This window comes from Mus musculus, chromosome 18, assembly GCF_000001635.26.
Source record: "Mus musculus strain C57BL/6J chromosome 18, GRCm38.p6 C57BL/6J".
Lineage (NCBI taxonomy): Eukaryota > Metazoa > Chordata > Mammalia > Rodentia > Muridae > Mus > Mus musculus.
In genome coordinates this window covers 50,754,728-50,775,552 of record NC_000084.6, presented here as the reverse complement: position 1 = coordinate 50,775,552, position 20,825 = coordinate 50,754,728, and positions in this window count along the sequence as shown.

Genomic DNA, 20,825 nt, shown 5'->3' with positions numbered 1-20,825 from the left:
GTTCTCTATCTTTGTTGGGTCCTTTTGTGGTTTAGGTATCAGAGTAATTGTGGCTTCATAGAATGAGTTGGGTAGAGTACCTTCTGTTTCTATTTTGTGGAATAGTTTGTGAAGAACTGGAATTAGGTCTTCTTTGAAGGTCTGATAAAACTCTGCACTAAACCCATCTGGTCCTGGGCTTTTTTTGGTTGGGAGACTATTAATGACTGCTTCTATTTCTTTAGGGGATATAGGACTGTTTCGATTATTAACCTGATCTTGATTTAACTTTGGTACCTGATATCTGTCTAGAAACTTGTCCATTTCATCCAGGTTTTCCAGTTTTGTTGAGTATAGCCTTTTTGTAGAAGGATCTGATGGTGTTATGGATTTATTCAGGATCTGTTGTTATGTTTCCCTTTTCATTTCTGATTTTGTTAATTAGGATGCTTTCCCTGTGCCCTCTAGTGAGTCTGGCTAATGGTTTATCTATCTTGTTGATTTTCTCAAAGAACCAGCTCCTGGTTTTGTTGATTCTTTGAATAGTTCTTCTTGTTTCCACTTGGTTGATTTCACCCCTGAGTTTGATTATTTCCTGCCTTCTACTCCTCTTGGGTGAATTTGCTTCCTTTTGTTCTAGAGCTTTTAGGTGTGTTGTCAAGCTGCTAATGTGTGCCCTCTCTAGTTTCTTTTTGGAGGCACTCAGAGCTATGAGTTTTCCTCTTAGAAATGCTTTCATTGTATCCCATAGTTTGGGTATGTTGTGGCTTCATTTTCATTAAACTCCAAAAAGTCCTTAATTTCTTTCTTTATTTCTTCCTTGACCGAGGTATCATTGAGAAGAGTGTTGTTCAATTTCCACATGAATGTTGGCTTTCTATTATTTATTTTGTTATTGAAGATCAGCCTTAGTCCATGGTGATCTGATAGGATGCATGGGACAATTTCAATATGTTTGTATATGTTGAGGCTTGTTTTGTGACCAATTATGTGGTCAATTTTGGAAAAGGTACCATGAGGTGCTGAGAAGAAGGTATATCCTTTTGTTTTAGGATAAAATGTTCCTTAGATATCTTTTATGAGTTTCCTTGGTAATGTTGTGTCTTCACTGTAAAAAGACAGTAAGGCAAAGATTCAGAAGAGTGGAGAAAATGATAAACAATGAAGAAAGTTTTTTGTATCATCTGCTTTTACATCCTATGATTAAATAATCTGTAAAGATCTCATTATTGGACAAATACTGAGCTGCAAAAAATGTTAAACAAAATTTTCATAGAAAATTAAGACAGAATAAAAATTAAAATGAAAGTTTCATTTTCATTGCTTAATTTTATTCAATTAAAGTTTAATTTGCTTTTAATTATAAGTAAACACTTTGATTCATTTTCATACATATGTGCACTTACTGACCAATAGGGAACATATGAAAAAAATTGTACTGTTGCCTATATTCTTTTTCGTGAGAGTTTGTTTGGCTAGGAAGCAGTATGAATTGAAGAGCTCGAAATTTATGTCACACTTGATGGACTGTGGCTAAAATTGAGCATCTTGGTAAGGCAGCTTCATAGTGAGTGAGAGAGACAGAAGGCAGGGAGGAAGAAGAGCATTGAGAAATAGAGAAAGATGGAGAGGGGGGATGACCATGAGATGTAGAAGGTACATTCAATCTTTGAGACAGAGTTGACCCCGTAGGTGAAGATGGGCCATGCAGAGAGCGGAAAAGTCTCACCAATAACAACAATTAAGATTTCTAAGCAAAGTGGCCACAATAGAACTCAAGAAGTTAATGCTATAAAGCACTGTTTCTCAACCTATGAGTCATGATCTCCTGCAGAGGGCATGTCACATATCAGATATACTGCATATCAGATGTTCACATTATGATTCGTAACAGTAGCAATTATGAAGTAGCATCAAAAATAATTTTATGATTAGGGATAGCCACAACATAGGGAACTGTATTAAGCCAAATTCTCAGGCATAAGTTATTAACTTCAAAAATATTTTCTATGAAAAAGCATACCCAAGCAAAACCAAAATGTAAATATTGAGTGTCACATAGGCTTGAAAGCATATTTAATAAGTATCACATCTAAACAAAAGTATTAATACGGTAGAGAACCACTGCTATAAATCAAATAAGATCATGGCTGTGAGTAATGTTTGTTCCCACGGTTAGTTCACTTCGGCCTTTCCATCCACGTAGGAATCTCAAAACAGAAAGCTCTAAGGCTTATAACAGCAGTCAGCAATGCCAACAAAGTCATTGTGATTCCAAACACACTACTCACTTTGTAATGTTTTGAATTAAGAAAGTGCATAATCCTTATCAACATGTTCCTCTCTCACTGGCCTAACTAGATTTGGTGAAGATGGTAGATATTCAGTACTTTAAGAAAATGAATGAGTAAATAAATAACAGAATAAAGGAGAAGCCGCACTCTCAAGCCTACGCTGTTATTCACTTCAAAAACATTTCCAATGGAAAAAGCATCCCCATGCAAAACAAAATGTAAATATTGAGTCTCACATAGTCTTGAAAGCATATTTCATAAGTATCACATCTAAACAAAATGAACACAAAGAATAGTACTTCAAAGCAAACATTTGGAACTTCAAAGCTGTAGTTTAGAAAACTGGGGATTTTTTGTTTTGTTTTTTTGTTTTGTTTTGTTTTTTGTTTATATGTTTAAGTGTGTCCCTAAGGAGTATGCTTAAGGTTAATGATTTTGGGCCCTAGGAATGACTGAGCATTTCAGTAGACAGTAATAATGCTGCAAGCCTACAGAGTGAGCACCCTGGAGGCCACCTGCAGAATCACTTTTGCCATAACACAGACATGGATATGGAGTAGGAAGAATAAACAAATTTTATCTGAAGAATACCAACTTGAAAGCAGTGTCATTATCTCAGGATAACAACATTCTCATATGGGTTTCCAAGAGATGAGAATTGGTTGGTTGTTAGATGATCAAGAACTGTTATCTTGGCACTGAAAACTAGCCAATGGGGCGTATGAGCAAGTCTTCATTAGGTCACTCACAGAAAGGAGGAAGGTGACCCTTCATGGCAGCATTTACCTAGGGAGGATGGAAGGATCTAGAAAGGCTGGAAAACTGGAATGGTATAACATTAGCTCCAGATTTTATTATGCCTTGTCCTGTCTTCTCTTCCTCCAGACTGTCCATTGCAGTGTGTCCTCCCCCAGAATGTTGGAAGGAGAGGAAATGTGGAATTAATTTTGACAAAGCCTTCTGTCCTATCTTTAATATCTTGAATACATCCTACAGTTCTGCCTCTGTAAGCACAGAGCTAAGTCAGCATTATCCGAGTAGACTGCTGTGTCTAGACTCATTGCTCTCTCTTGTGCTGGTCCTTCTACAGTCCTTTAGCCATGCTATGGCAGGAATGTCCCTTTTAAAAAAGCAGAAGCTGGTATTTCCCTTGGGTTTCAGGCCTTATGTCATCGGACCTCTGCTACATCACTGACACTGTTTCTTAGTCTTTACCAACCTCCAATCTTAATTTCTCATAATTCTGTGCAGAGGAATTGGAATCATCTCTTAGCATTGCATCATATGTTTTCTTTGCTTTGAATCTTTTCCTATAGCTTAGAGTTCCTGCTAAAGGAGGCTTCAGATACAATTCATCCCTAGTAAGTTGGAGTCTGTTTCTACCTGGAAGTCATTGAGACTTCATGACTTCTAAAGAAAGAAAATATCATATATATTGTCAACAGCGCATGCCTAATTTAATCTATTTTCAGTCTAGCAAGTAAAGATAGGTGATTTTAGACCTTGGAGTTTGGGCTCCAGATTCCATTAGCTGAAGAACAGAGACTGAAAACTAAATCCACAGTGTACATCATCCTACTTTATTGAAAGCAAAACAACTACTTTTATAAGGGCTGTTTCGACTTTTTCATGATTACCACTCTGGATAGAGAAAACAGCCTTGCTACCACACCCTCTGAGGAAATTAGAAACACACACACATACACACACACACACACACACACACACACACACACACACACACACACACACACACACACAATAGATCGATAGATAGATAGATAGATAGATAGATAGATAGATAGATAGATAAAGTAAGAAAGTGTATTCTAATAGCCACTAAAAACATAAAACATTGCAACTTATATCTTCCTTTTTACAAGATTTAGAAACTACTCATTCATATTATTTACTGATATCTAAAAAAAAATCACAACAAACATAGTAATTCAAACAACACTGCCATTTCTTATCTCACAGTTGTAGGTTAGAAATCTGAGAGGAATTAGATAAGCTCTCTGCTCATGGTGTTTTAAGGCCAAATCAAGATGCTGATTTGGCCAGGTTTCTACTTGGAGGCTTATGGGAAGAGTGAACTCTCAAGTTCTAAGGTTGCTGACAAATCCCATTACTTGTTGCTTCAGAACCAAGGCTTTGTGCTGTCTGTCAGCTGGGGGCTCTACCTGGCTGCCTACATTCCTGCTCACCTGCCAATTCCAAATCATTAACAGCACTCTTAAGCCATGTCTCTGCTCAGAATCACAGACTTTCCTTCTTCTATGACGCCAGGGAAATTCTCTGCTACTAAGTCAGATGTGATTAGGTTTGGCCCAAGCAGATCATTTCTGGTTTAGAGTAAGTCTGTACCAGGTTCCAGGGATTAGTGAGAGCCATTTCTGAGAAACCATTTCAAGAAGTCTGCCATTCCAATTAGCCTAATACAGACATTTATTAGCATGACTCAAAAGACATTCTCTCACGATCACTCTTTACACTTAAATGTACAATTTCTGGCACTATACAATGAAATCATTCATCTAAGTGCATGCTCTTGGATTTCAGTTTTCAAGATTCTCCAAAAGTTATCATCTTTCCCAACTAATCACCAAGAAAAATATCAGGGTTGCTTCCCATGACAATATAAAGTGCTTTTCCCAGCTTTAACACAATTATTTTATTTTGTGATTGATGCAACAAACTCCAACTTGTAGGTTAGATACATGAATTGTTTGACAACACACACACACACATACACACATACTCACACACTGTGTGTGTGTGTGTATATATATATATATAAAACGCCTGTATATATAATATATGTGTATATTATATATAAGCATATATACATACATATGCATAATATATAAACATGCATAAACACACATGTGTGCATTTGACAATTCGTGCATCCCTCCCTCAATGGGAAGCCTTTTTCGTCATGTAAAACTCTTTGTTGAATTATCAGAAAAACCTACTTAGGTTTGAGTCTCAATTTTAATTTTTCATGTGTGTGAACGTTTTGCCTATATGTATGTCTGCATACCACATGTGTGCCTGGTGCCTGAAGAGACCTAAAATATCACTGAATCTCCTGGGACCGGAGGTTTCCGGTGGTTGTGTGCCTCCATGCAAGTGCTGGAAACTGAGTCTGGTTCCTCTGAAAAAGTAGCCAGAGATGATTCACCTGAGTCATCTGTCCAGCCCTTGACCATTACTTTTGCAGGTTAGAGCAATAGATCAGAGCACGTATTCTTTGGTAACTATCAATATTTACATTGCTCCCCCCTTTCCTTTATTCTCACCATATTACATCCATTACTGTGCATCAGGAGCTCTTCTGTTGTCCCAAATCTAAGATGCTAGAAAGGATGTTGCAAGGCCCTTTCACTCTGGTGCTAGGATGTAGGGACAATTATGAATAGCTTCATTCAAGCTCGTCCTGGATAAACTCTAAGAATTTAGACGTTGCCCACTGTAGTACCAATTTTTAAAGTTAGAGAGTATATTATTTACCTTTAACAAACTAAAACAAGCCACAAAATTTAGCATTCATGAATTTTCTAGAATTCCATTGCAATTTTGCAAAGCATCTAGCACTCAAGCCTAGGCAAAGAAGACTTTAACCCTGGCTTCTTCCACTTTACAGTTTCTTCCTGTCAATATTGGTAACTCATTGGCACTGGAACTGGGTGAAGATTATAGATTATAAAAATCAATGGGGACTTTTATGTCTCATGATATTTTAGTCTATTTTGTGTTGCTAGAACGAGATACCTCCAACTGTGTTCTTTAAAAAGGCAAGAGGTTTATTTGGTACATTGTTATCCAAGTTGAAAGTCCAAGATTGAATAGCTCCATCTGTTTGGTTTCCAGTGAGGGTCTTCTTTCTGGCTGTCAAGATGACCAGAAGGCATGGCAGATGGAACCACATAGTGAGAGCATGTGTGAGAGCTGGCTGAGAGCAGCATCCACAGAAGAGAGATTCAAGGAGGTGCCAAGATCATTCACACCAACCCACGCCTGTGAATACTAATCTAGCCACATCAGAACTAGAATCCCAGAAGACAACACTGATCTCATCCAGGGTCCTACACATCTTCCCTGAGGTGTACCTCTCAACACTGACAGCCCCATAATGAAATGTCTAAAACAGGACCAAAGTACATCTAAGTCATAGCATATCAGGTATAGAACTTTGAATTCCTGACTCTCTAAGAGCTATAGATCATTTTGTTTGGGGTGTTATTAAAGTTACAAGACTGACCTATAGCCCCATGGCAGTATGACAGGTAGATTTGCTTAGGAATAGGCAGATATTCCTGAAAATTGAAAGATAAATTTAGAGCTAGGGCTGAGCTATAGACAGGAATCACTAGGTCATGAGTAGAGGCTTCTAAGGAAATGATGACTGAAAGAGAAGAATGGTTCAGATGGATATTGTCCATTTCTGTGACTGGAGATTGGCTAGTAGGCATGTGGTAGATATAAGATAGAACAAGGGGTGTGCAGCCCCATGGAGGGAGCAACAGTGTCCACCGGCCAGACCACTACCTCCCCACTCCCTGATCTCCCATGGACTGGACCACCAACCAAGAATACACATGGAGGAACCCATGCTCTCACCGCATATATAGCAGATGGCTTTGTTGGACATCAGTGGGAGGTAAGGCCCTTGGACCTGAGGGTGTTTGATGCCCCAGTGTAGGGGGATGCCAGGAAGGAAAGACGGGAGTGGATGGGTGGTTAGGGGAGCACCCTAATAGAGCCAGGGGAAGGGAGATGGAATAGGTGGGTTTCTGAAGGGGAGACCTGGGAAGGGGAAATATTTGAAATGTAAACAAAGAAAATATCTAATAAAAAAAAGATAGAACAGTAGTTGGTATGTAAGTTTATTAGTGTATTAGCAAGTGAATAAGATTCAGGCTGATATTATTGATAAAAAGTAGCTGTCTCTGTCCTGGGCATGGCTTAGAAGTTCTCATTCTAGGACTAGGTTCAACGCATCTTGAAAATAGAAGAACCACCAAAGGAAGAATTGCAGCAAGGTTAGTGACTGTGTGAGAAAGTAGCTAGTTCTACAGCCTACATTTTCCCCATCTTGCTTAGTCAGGTAGGCTAAACATTTAGGAAAAAAATACATTGGCTTAAAATACAGACTTTATATTTATAGACCTGTGCAGAATGTACCAAGAATAACAGAAGAAAATCTGTCATGATAACATTTTCTCATGATGAATAAATTATGTTCAAAGAGCTGTTAGCAAAAGCTGTGTGTGTGTGTGTGTGTGTGTGTGTGTGAACATGCACGTGTGCACATGCACTTGCATATGTTTTTAATTTTTAGATGATCCCATTAGGATAAATAAGGTGTCATTATTTCATAGACATTATGTTTTACATAGAGAATAGTTTGAATACTGACTTGTGTGATTTTAATGAACAAGTTTGCTGTATTATACCAATTATACCTTCTTTCCCTTCTTAATAAAAGGGTATATGTTGCTTTTCTGTTACAATATTAAATGACATAATTAGTTAGGCTCTTTCTTCCATAAAATTCATTTGAAAATAAATGGAATAAAAATTATAGTATCATTTTTAAGGGAAAAAAATCAAATTTGGTTGATTTAGAGCACACGTATGCTCCAATCAACCGTGTACTTGTCTTTTCAATTCTCATCCATCGGTGGGAAGCCATTGAAGGCCCATGGCAGGACAGAATGGGGTCAGAGAAACATATGCTGGAAGAATGTGGGACAGTGAATTTAGACCCAGCAAATGTCACTGAGTTATCCATAGGCAAAGGGAGCAGACAAATGGTCATTAAAATAATTGTCTCAAATTAAGAAGATAGTGCTTTCAAAGGCAATAAAAACAATTTTCAACTATGTACTTTGACAAACATTGATCAAATGTCCCCTTAGGAGGGAGAAATCTGTCAGGAGAATTGATAACCTGTCTTTCTATTAAATTGCCACACTGCAGACAAAAAAAAAAAAAAGAGCCAGTATCTGTTTTATATTAAATAATGGGGAATTATTTAATGTTGGAACCAAAAAACAGGCATCAAATGACAATAAAAATGTCACTTGCTGTAAGTTAACCAAAGAATTGGTTCTGTTTGTTTATTGAGAATATGAACTAGAATTGTCTGCTGAAATGTTTCATACTCTACTTAAATCAACAAGAAAAGAATAGCCTATATTTAGTTTATGGCATGAATTGAAGCTAATACTGAATATTGAACTTGGAAAACTTTTGTAATGATCATTGATAGTGATGTAGTTAAACTCGATTGCTTTCTGAAATTTCATCCAGTAAATTAAACAAACGGCTACGTTTAGATCATTTCTTTCTTTCTTTTTTATATTAAACTTATGCACAAGCTTTATTGCTTTTCACTCACTGAAACATCATTTATTTTAGGTTCAGAATGATGACATCAGAATAAGTCATGTCTTTATCTGCCAATGCTAAAGGGGAAAATGGAAAGTGCTTAACTCCTTACAGGGCAAAAACTGAAGAAAAACTTTGTGTCCACTAATTTAACCAAGAATTATCTATTAATCCCCATTATAGTAATTAGCAAAGGGAGTCAATTTTGTAAAGGTGTGCTTGTGTCCGTGTTCAGGTGGAGACCGGAGGCTGACATCCAGAGCCTTCCTCAATCATTCTCCACCTTTTGGTGGGATTGAAAGCTGGTACAACCACTCTGGAAATCAGTCTGGGGGTCCCTCAGATCATTTCTTTGTACCAGTTATGGTTCCTTGTTTAAGCTCTTGAATGACTCATGTAAATTATGTGCACTAAAAGATAGAAAGCCATGGTTCACATTGCAACTATCAAGTGGGTGGCAACCTGTTTCAACTTGATGGCAGATCATTTTAATTAGGTCATAATCTCTTTCATCAAAGGCAGATGGTCGTAAGCATCTTCCACTTGCTCTTAATATACCCCTGTGCTGAGTCTTCTTTACCATTGATTGCTGAGCCTGCAACACCACCCAGAGACTTCCTCGGTCACCTAAAGAACAACCCAAATTTTAAATAATCCTTAATTAAGGCTGTAAAGAGGCTTAATGTGTAAGAGCATACATTGCTCTTACATAGGACCTGGATTCTTTACCTAATACCCATGTCTGGCATAACCATTGCCTTAACTCCTATTCCAAGAGAATCTGAAGCCGGTAGCCATGTGCATAATTTTTAAACTTAAAAGACAAAATATGCGGACATAAGTGAAGTCAATACCCAACTATAGGAACAAATTTCTGAATCCAGATATGTGAAAGTGCTGTGTGCGCAGGGAGATTTTCGGTTTCTAAGTTGGACTTCAGTATTTTGATCTAGAACTTCACAACCTGCATTCATCCACCCCCCTCCACACATACACACACAAAGAAGGTCAGTCTATCCTAACACAGGATTCATTTGGAAAATCTGAAACGTTCTCTCTGGAGTCTTAAACTAGGTTCTTGGTCACAATCCAGCTGGTGCCTTGCTCCTGCTGTTTCGTGTGATGTAATAGAAAGCAATGTATTCTCTACATTTTTAGCTTAAAACTTTATATCTGATTTTAGATGAAAAAAAAAATCACTTAGAAAAAAAGAAAGACATGCATGTGAAAGCCAGCATCCAAAAATAGTTCCCAACTCTAAAGCAAAGTAAGGAATGGTATCTCCATTATAATTAAGCATGTGCCAGAAGAGTGATGTGAAACCAGACAGCTCAGAGACGGAAGGCAGGAGGAGACGGGGAAATGCGCCTATGTAAAGGGGGCTTAAACTTTCTGTTTACAAGGAGTCAGGAAAATAATTATCTCTAATTAGACATTTAGTTCTGTCTTCAAAGGTGCTTGTTTGAAAACGTGTGTGTGTGTGTGTGTGTGCGCGCGAGCACGCGCGCTGGATGATGCTTACAACTGTGAACCCTGTGTGGTTTCCAGCAGAAACTGAAAAGTCAAAGTTCAGAGAGCTTAACTGAAACTATCCCAAACAAAAAGAGCTATCATGGATTTATGACAATAATCACAGGGATTTTTTTTTCAGTTAAATGTACTATACTAGAGATTATGAATATAACAGGAAGCTTTGCAGTGGTGGCTCGCACCTTTAATCCCAGCACTTGGAGGCAGAAGCAGGCAGATTTCTGAGTTCAAGGCCAGCCTGGTCTACAGAGTGAGTTCCAGGACAGTCAGGGCTATACAGAGAAACCCTGTCTCAAAAAAACAAAACAAAAACAAAAACAAAAACAAAAACAAAACAAAAACAAAGCAAAAAACAAAAAATCAATCAAACAAACAAACAACAAAAAAATAAGACTGTAACAGGAACAGAGAGATGGTTGTTACAAGGTATGAAATGAGCGGCTGTGTGTTTATCATCTACTCCCCTTTCTCAAAAGTACATTACAAATGATTAGGAAGTCTCTCCTTACATTTTGAGAAGTGCATTTTATAAAGTATATTTTTTACAAAATCCATTAAATCTGCTGTTAAAAAATGCTATTCAAAACAATGTCGATAACCTACTGAAGATCCAAAAGTAACAGCAGAAAATTAAAATAATTTTTTCTGACAAGTTATTCTGTGAGACATAAAGTTTAAATGTTCTGCTTCTGTAACATGCATGTGATTATGAACATTTATGTCCATATATATGTGACCAGTGATGATGTAAAGCAGAGGTTGCAAATGACAGAGCGAAGCCTAGGTGACAGCCACAGAAAAGCCTAGAATGCAGCAAGTCTCTTGGCTCAGTCTGCGCTTGTTTCTTAGTAGAACCTAACTCCTTTGGTTAGCTTTTCTCTTTTCCCTCTGGACAGTGTCTTTGTTTTGTTTGGCTTGCTTTTCTATTTCTAATGCACCAAAATTCTCATTGACCTTTGAAGCCCAGACATTGTTTAGTTTTTTTTTTTTTTTAATTTCAAAGAGAATTTCATGACAATGACTATGAGATCATGAGTATGAAATGACATGAATGAATTATGGGTATGAAATATTGACGACAGGCAGACCTCCTGATCTATCTGGTTTCCAGACTCTCAAGGACCCATACTGGTTTACTAATGCCATCCTTATTATCAAAATAAAATCTGTGTAGTACTGAAATCTCAGCTTTCTTAGTTTGTGCTTAAGCACTACACATCTGAGAACACAATGTGTATTATTTTTTGTTGTTGGATTTTTGTTGTTTGTTTTGAAACAAGGTTTCTCTATCCAGCCCTGTTTGTCATACAACTCACTCTATAGTCCTGGCAGGCTTCAAGCTCAGAGATTCATCTGTCTCTGCTTCTCAACTTCTGGGACTAAAGGCCTATGTCCCCTATGTCCCCATGTCCAGCAATATTGTATAGTAAAAAGAAGAATGTAGTCATTGTCTAAAGATTTCATGAGCCAAAGTTTTAGGCAAGTTGCATGCTGTATATTGTTATTTTATCTGTAATTCATTAAAATGTTGCAAAAGTAAAATCAAATGTGTTGGGAAATAATGGGTTTTTATTCAAATAGTCCTGTGATGTTTCTAGGTTTTAAAAAAATCTAGGAGAAGACATATCTGTAGTTTTTCTCTTTAAGGACAAGCATTGTCTCATCTCACAGACAAACCAAATACAAATCTGACAGCAGCTTGAGCCAAAGAGCATTAGAGAAGCAATCAGCCTTCTGGTTTGACATAATTTGAAGCTAAAAGACTAGATGATTTGATTTTCTTTTACACACACACACACACACACACACATTTATATATATATATATATATATATATATATATATATATATATATATATATATATATACATACATATATATATATATATAATAGACATATATAGACATATATACACACATATATGCACATGTATTATTAGGTATATAGGTGTATGTGTAAAGATATGCGTATATATGTAAATATAAAGACATTAAACTGTAACCTTATTAAAATATGAAGAACTGTCCAACATGAGAGATATATAAGATATGTCCTACATGAGCATATATTATATAGCAAATACTGCTAACTGTGGGAACTTTTCTTTTGGTCCATGATTTTTTTTTATCAGACCACAATCAACTGTTTTCCATGCAGCTGTTTATGAACTAGGGAGAGTTCCTATTGGTTTTGTGCTTGTAAAAGGTGTTATAGTCTCTGGAGGCCTTTTTGTAATCTTGTAAAGTAAATACAATGTCAAGGTATCAGAAATCTAATTCAGCATACTAGCATTATCACTTTGTTCAGACAGACAGATACACAGAGAGAGAGAGAGAGAGAGAGAGAGAGAGAGAGAGAGAGAGAGAGAGAGAGAGAGAGAGGGAGAGAGAGGGAGAGAGAGAGAGAGAGAGAGAGAGAGAGAGAGAGAGGTTATCTCCTTTGTCGACACAGAGATTCCACTTTGACAGATGGGACTGTTTAGAACCTTACCTTGCCATTCTGTAAAGTAGTTGAGTATCTTGTAGTAATTAGCTTCTCATTCCATATGTAGGTGATTTATACATAGCTATGAGCCATGATTATAGGGATGAGAAAATTTTATTCCGTTCCATCATTCTTCTACAAATGTTTAATCATGCATCTAGTAGCTTTAAACAGATTCTCTCTCTTGAAGTTTCTGTTACCATTGTCATAAGCTTTGGAAATATGATTCATTGATTTATTTATTCATACAATTTGACCCTCAGTCTTTTAGTTAGCCTTTAATGTTTAGGAGGAAATCAGTTTGTCTACATTGCTGAGTTGAACAATCAATGCACAATCAGGCTACAGTCTATAAAGTTTACACATGTTCAAATCAACCACCCCAAAAAAGGAAATTGCAGTAATTTATATATTTAAAGACTCATTTATTTTTATGAGTATTTTGTCTTGATGCCCTTGAAGGTCAGAAGAATGCTTCAATTGCCCCCAGATCTGGAATTATCAACAGTTATTACTACCATGTGGATGCTAGACTCTGAACCCACACATGCACATAAGGAAAAATTATTTAAACAAAATGCAAAAACAGCCTATAGTTTTGTTATTTCTGTTTTGATTGGGAAAAGCTGACATCTACTCATCTCTGTCCAAAGGATAGAAAACATGAGTGTGTTTCACAGACTTTTGAGAAGGTAGATGAGTTGAAGACTAGCATACGGGGAGGAGGTCTCTAGTGAGTTAGTTCACTAACCTGATGGACCATTGGAATTCTAGTGAGAAGGCTTAAAGGGAAAGTAAACTGGAAATTTAAACTGTTGGATAGTGAGTAAAGAGACGATGCTTGAGAAGTAAGAGGTGCTGAGAAGGGAACATAAGTGTGTAGAACGTTATGAGTTCTGGGAGAACTACATTCATTGTTTTAAATACTGATGCTTCATGGCTTTGTATAGGACAAGTGCCTAGGGTATTTAAAGGCAAATTGGACTGACATAGCATAGATTCTGGATATGGGAGGAGCAGGGCATAGTCAACAGTAGATGCTCTTGGAGGAAGCCCATGTTGCAGTAGACCGCTCAGGAAGAAACAGGCCTTACTGAGAAAGAAATTGAGAAGTTGAGTTCATATTTAGGCATACTCGTAGAACTGTCAGCATAACTTTTAAGACATTTTGTACAAAGGTTCAAAAGCAGTTTACCTGCTAGAATACAGAGATTGGGAAAGATGATGGCTGATGCTAATCATATGAAGAGAATGAAGAGGATGACAAGTGAGTAAGGAGAGCTGTGGGTTTCTAGAACTTAGGGAATCAGAACTATAAATTTAAAATTCACTGATGCCTTGTACTATGAATAACACTTCTTTTCAATAAATATTCTTAGAATATCTACTTCCCTATGTATAAGAACATTTTTTTCTATTATTCAAAATGTTTTATTGCTATTGGAGTATAACTACGATAGGAGTACAGAGGTTAGCTTTGAAATTTTTATCTAAATAAAGACAGATCACAACTGAGTAGTGAAAAATACAGACTTTTTTCTGCAGCAAATGCTTTGGAGCAGGCAAGGGAATTTTGTCTATTGACGACTTGTGTATGTAGGCTCAGCCCAGAAGAATACGACCCCATGGACATGTGGGATGTAAGCTGGGTATGTAGTTTATTTTGGTAATCTCAGCACTCAAGAGGTGGAAGCAGGAGAATGAAAATGTCACAGTGCCTTCATTTTCAAGCAGTCTTAGACCTCAGAGGACACCAAGTTTTTCCATTCCTACAGTCAGAAGACGACCCCCAATACACACATACACACACACACACACACACACACACACACACACACACACATACACACAAACCATGAACCTTGAAATGATGTTAATAACTGAGAATTCTTGACAAAGAAGAACATCCAGAAGCAAGAGCATGCAGTTTTCCTGGGTCTGACCATTTCTTTATAACCATCAGACAGTAGGAAAACACTGCTGATCCTGAACTGACAGAAACCACATTTAGAAATGGAGAGTTTTCCTTTGCATTCACTGAACACTTATGCCCAGCATCCCACTGTTCTCCATATAAGCTTAACTCATGTGATCTTACACCACTGCACACTATCTTTTTTGCTCCACCTTGAGCATTGTGTGAAATCATGTGCTCTGGATCCCCATGATAAGGGATATGTATGCTTCTATTTCTCTATACCCAAAAGCAAGCTATCCCTAGTTACTACCAACAAAGACAACATCTGAGTCTTGGGTCATAGCAACAGCATTGAAAACATTGATGGAACAAAGCTGCAATAAAGGAGAACAACTTCAGCTGTCTTATAGTCTTCAATGTACTCATGATCTCAGAAGAAAGTTGAAAAATATCTCTACAAGGACATAACCCATGTCATCATAGCACTCTGGGGGAGTCAGGGTATACTTCTAGAGTCAGCTGGTTCAGGTTGGAAGCATACTGCAAAAGGTCCTTCAGGACAGCCACTGAGACATCATTGTAGTACAAATTGACTATGGTGAAATGGGAACATTGGTTCAGGGAAGGCAGAATAAGACTGAAATGAGACTCTCTCATCCTATAATGTTAAAATGCATGGGCCTGTAGAGTTTTTGCATTATGCTCTGAGAAATCCGAGAAGCATGAAACTCTAAGTGGCATCTTTCAAGGCTAAATGTTTGAGCTGACAGAGGCTGGGAAATTGGGAGAAGGACATAAAGCCTGACTGTGAGAACTGGTAGATAGTGATGGACAAGCAAACCAAGTGTTCAGGCACCTGAACAACTATTGAATGCAGTCACTGAGAGATGCTGGAGTGATGGAGAATTTCTGGAGATATAGTTCAGTTTCAAGACCTGAGCAATAAACATGATGGCATACTTCTCCATTGGTGGTGGTGGTGGTGGTGGTGGTGGTGGTGGTGGTGGTCTTTTATGGGCTTGGAGGTTTTCTTGAAGACATTTGCTAGATGAAGTTTGTGAACATTTCTCATCAGTCTGAGGCAAGGAGCAAATCATGCCAGGGTGACCACATCCCATCCTGTATTCAGTTATAGCTCTTCAATGTACTCTGGCCTGAAAACTTTCAAGACTTCTTGCTTATGTTGATGGGCAATGTTCAAATCTGCATCTTTGAACAGTATAGCTGTAAAGAACATATTCTCTTGGGCCCACTGCAACAAGTATAATTGGTGTTGAACCAGGTAGGACCTGAGGCAAAAGTCAGTGACCACCATAAAATATCTCCTCAGTTAAAATCTAAAAACAACCTTCACTACTTTCTTCTTAGCCTGTAGTGAGTGAGTTCTATCTCCCATTCCTGTTTATCCCAGAATGCTTGTTCTCTTTCCTTGGGTCAAGCACCTGAGGGCATTTTTCTCCTCAGGTTGAACCTTTTATGTCCACAGCATGTCTACACCATTCAGCACAGCCTTCAAGGTCTCCATGTTGGAAGTTATCATAAGAGACCCCAGAAGGAAGAAAGAGCAAGGCTAGCAGCACCCCCTCAGAATGTTAATTTGTTTGCCTTTGAAGGCCTCTTTGAATAGTAGGATGTTCAAGCTCCTTGTGCAGGTCCTGTAGAGCAGAGATAGTTAAGGCCTCAGTCCTCAGCAGGTTCCACATAGCCACCTCCAGGAGTGTGGGTGTGGTCCTAAAACCTACTTTGATGAAGCCTTAGTCAGAAGGATCCAGTTCTGAATGCTGCTGACAAGAGGCTGACCACAGCAGGACAAAGTAGTGACTCTGCCTTCTCTCATATAAGAACACTCTTATTTCTTATGTCTTTTATCACTTTGAGACATCCCTAAAAAGATCACCCACTGTACAAATATTTGACCAATTTGTTTAAAGACAAGATTTGTTTAGAGGCCTATTTGTTTCAGTACAGATTTTTTTAAGAGGACCCTTATTCCTTTATAGTTGGTTGCTATTGCCAGAGCTTTTGTCCCCACCGGCAAGAACACACTCAGGACAACCGGAATCTTCTGCAGCAAAAGGCTTTATTGCTTACTTCTCAGGAGGAAAACCCCGAACCCAGAAAATGGCGCTGCTTATATAGCCCGCAGCGTGACGTTTCAGCACCTGATGTGGCGTGACAGCTCCTGATTCGTTGCTCACCCATCACGCCATTACTATGCCCCGAGATGGGCAGTGACTAGGCGTGAATTCACTCTTGCACTTGCCCATAAGGCTTGTTTACTAGTTAGGCGCAGTGGAAGCCAGGGCCATCTTATAATGGCGATTGCTCACGGCACGGCTCTCCACAGGTTGCCAATTATAGCCAACTCTAATTGATTTTACACAGATTTGAACACAATTCTAAACATTTCACACTGATATTTTCTTGTAATCTGTATTACCATTCTGTAAGGCACAGACAGAGTCATTTTGTAAATAAAATCAGAATTAAAATATGATGATGATGTATGTTCAGGAGCACAGTGAAGGTAATTAATCTATGAATTCCTCACCATAATCTTAGGAGTGAACATGTAATCCATTTAAGCCAAGAACAGCACAAGTAAGTCTGGTGAACTTCGGGCATTGAGATAATAAGTTCTAACTGTGGTCCTTTAAATGACAATTCACGAATAGAGCATACATGGGAAAACATTTTATGTGAAAGGTAGTTGAACTAGCTTTCAAAGACATCAATCTGAACAATTGATTGATTACAAATATTCATTAAAGTTCCTGAAATTTCCAAAAGTGAAAGTTGAATTTGTCATATTCCAAGGACTACATCAAAACACACAAATGAATGGATATATGCATGCTAGGCTACAGTTTTCTAACATTTCATATCTGACCCATCTCTCTTCAGCTCTCACTGAACATTGTCTTGTGTCTTAATTGTGTACAGTGTAGTTAGTTCTATGGTTGTATCTATACTAAATATTACAGGTTCTTTTCTATTCATCATCTCTTAATCAACATGGTATTGATTTTACACTAGCATTTGTATCATTGTATTGACCAATGCAAATAATTTACTGTATGAGTGTGTAGTATTTTGGCTCTTTATGAAGGTTTTCCACAGACATTGATCTTTGGCTTATGTTCACTGGCATAAACACTTAGCATTATTCAGCTCATAGGTACCAAGCACACACCCTCTTCTCCATCACTCTGTTTCTGTATGTTCTTTTTTCTCTTACTAGGACAGAGGTCTTGTATTTTAAGCCTCACCTGGTTAAACACGATGATGTCATCTCAAGATCTTAATACCACCATATCTGCAAAGACTGTTTTTCAAAATAAGTTGATAGACACATACGTGAGGGAGATACCATTCAGTCCCTAACCATATCACATCTACACTCTTTTGCAGATGGGACTTCTTCTATTCTGTTCCTCTGAAAAGCCATACTTGACTATAGCCATGATCTAAAACCAAACCAAAACTGCTGCTTGATTACCATTATAATCTCAGTTAAGCTTCTACTGTGTGTTTTTTGTTAGCTTGTTTTTATTATTGTTTGGTCATGGCATATTTTACCATATTCTCATTTGTTTGATATCATATTTTTAAAAGTATTTTTCATGAAAAATCACCTGGAAATACTGGTTATATAATACGCTACTTGGGATTTAAAAGCTTGGACCAAAGAAAATTATGTTGACTCAGTCTTTTTCTTCTACAAAGATATGAGTCCCTAAATGTCATAGTCATCAGGTAGCCTGATTGCTAGCTGTCTGATGTTTTATCTCGCAATCTGGAATAGTGGGGCACCAGCCCCGTGAGAATAGGTGCATTTATGAGTACCAGATGGCATTCCATAGCTATAGATGCAAAATTTAAAGCTGCAGTTTACTGATCATGTACATCACTATAATGTAATCTTAAAAGGCTTCTCATAGCAGTCTTTTAAATAGATGAATAAATCAGCATTTATTATAACACATCCTATAAACAATAAACTGAATATTTGCACAGTGTATTTAGTTGAGGTTTTCATCTATGAGAACCTTAAACACAACTTCAACCTCAACTTAGAATAGTATAAGAAGCATAGATATTACTGAATAATTGTAGCCAATTACCTCAAAAATATTTTGTTTAGAGATATGCTCTTAATCCTTTCAATTATCAAAGTTTTACTATTTTATAATAGATTAATATTTTTGAAATATTCCTAAAATGTATGCAGTCTATCTCCTATCAAAGATACAGTGAGGAATATATCTTAGCTATTTTACTCTAAAGAACTTTAATATTTTATTTTTTTAACAGCTTCAAGTACTTTTATTTATGAATCTGCATATATTTTTAACCAGACCCTTTTTGCTGGGACTCAGATTTTTGGTTTATTGGAATAAAAAAAGGTGATATAATAAATACTTTATACAATTATTTTCATGAATAAACACAAATATAAGGAAAACTTTTAGAAGTTAAATTCTGAATTAAAATATCTATGATAACTTTCAAGGCTAAAACCAAATTACCTGAACTTGACATTATCATATTTTTATGAATAATGAAATAACTGTATCTGTTTTGGGCACAAAAAAGATAGTGGCTATATGGCAACAACAGGTTATTTATTGAGGCTAGAGGTACCCGGTAACCCACCAAGGCTTGGGACCAAGGTTCAGGACAACTTGTCATCAGAAACTGCTACCAGAATCCTAACCCTTAGACTCTGTAGGTTTTAAGCAACTTAATTGAAGAAGTACTGGCTTTTCTCCAGCCACATTGAAGGCCTTGGGGCCAAGCCCAGTGTCCTAACAGCGGTAAGATATGCCAGATATGCCATTCTTTTTCTGCTGCCTCAGCATTTGTGGACTGGAGCTCTTCCACTTCAATGATCAGGGGAATAGGGTCTGAGACTTGCAACTGAGTCTCTTCAGACTCTCAGTCTGAGCTGCCACCTCAGCACGCATTTGGATTGATTGCCTCAAGTACTCAGAGTAGCTGATTTCCACAGAATTTTGCAGAAAATAAGCCCACGAGAAATTGCCTGAGACCTGTTAAACTCTTTGTCTTTTTTTTTTCCTCAAAGCCCCATGGACACTTGCTGTTCCCCTGTGTTTTCACACTGAGACTTAGTGAAAACCATCCTGGCATACTTCATCATTGATTGTAGAGAGTAGATTGCCGTTGTCCTGGCTCTTCCATAAAAGATTTCTGGGCCACTTTCAATCATCTGAGACTTCTATGGTTGGTGATTTGCATAGCAACGGAATAATTAATTAATAACTGAAAAAATAATTTTAGCATTGTGGAAACTTATGTCTTAGATAAATGTTATTGATGATCTCAAAACACTTTTTCTTTTGGCCCATTGTACTGAGTGGGCTAAGAAAAAGATTTCCATTCATCATCAACCATTTCATTGTTTTGAGAATAATTACAAACTATTAAGTTGTCTCTTATTTGTAGGGAACAGGAAATACTCCATATATGTGTTCATATGGTTCACAGAAGAAGGTAGTATTTAGGGGAAGATAAGTCACAGTTCTAGACATTTTAAATTTCATAAAGGTTTAAATAAAAGCTTTTTAGTTTTATTTTTATTAATATGGATAAAAATGAGAAATGGGTTTAATAAACAATTTATTGGAAAGAAGTATTAAATGTACCTATGGAAAGAAACACTTGTTTTGTTCTTTAATCCCTTCTTGTCCATCTTGATTTGCTTTCTATTGCTATTATATAAACCATGGCCAAAAGCAACATGGGATTGAGAAGGCATTATTTGGCTTAAATGCTCTGACCACAGTTCCTCCTTTAGGAAAGCCAAGGCAAGAGCTCACACAGGGTCCTGAAAGCAGGGACTGAGGCAGACGCCACAGAAAATGCTTCTTTCGGCGGCTTAGTTTACTTTTCATACATCCCAGAACTCAGAAAGGGCAGGACCCGGAGTAGGCTTATACTCTTCCATACCAATAATAAATCCAGAAAATTCCCTGCAGACTCGTCTGCAGGCTGATCTTAAGGACATCTTCTCATTAAAGTCCCTTCTCCCTATAACTAAATGACTGTAGTTTCTGTCATGTTGACAAAGACTATCCAACACAATTGAACCCTTTTCAACTTGAGAGAAATCAGATTTCTGATAAACCATAACCTTTTCATTTTTTGTTTATCCCTAATATCTCAAGTTCCTATCTTAATATTAATCATAATATAACTT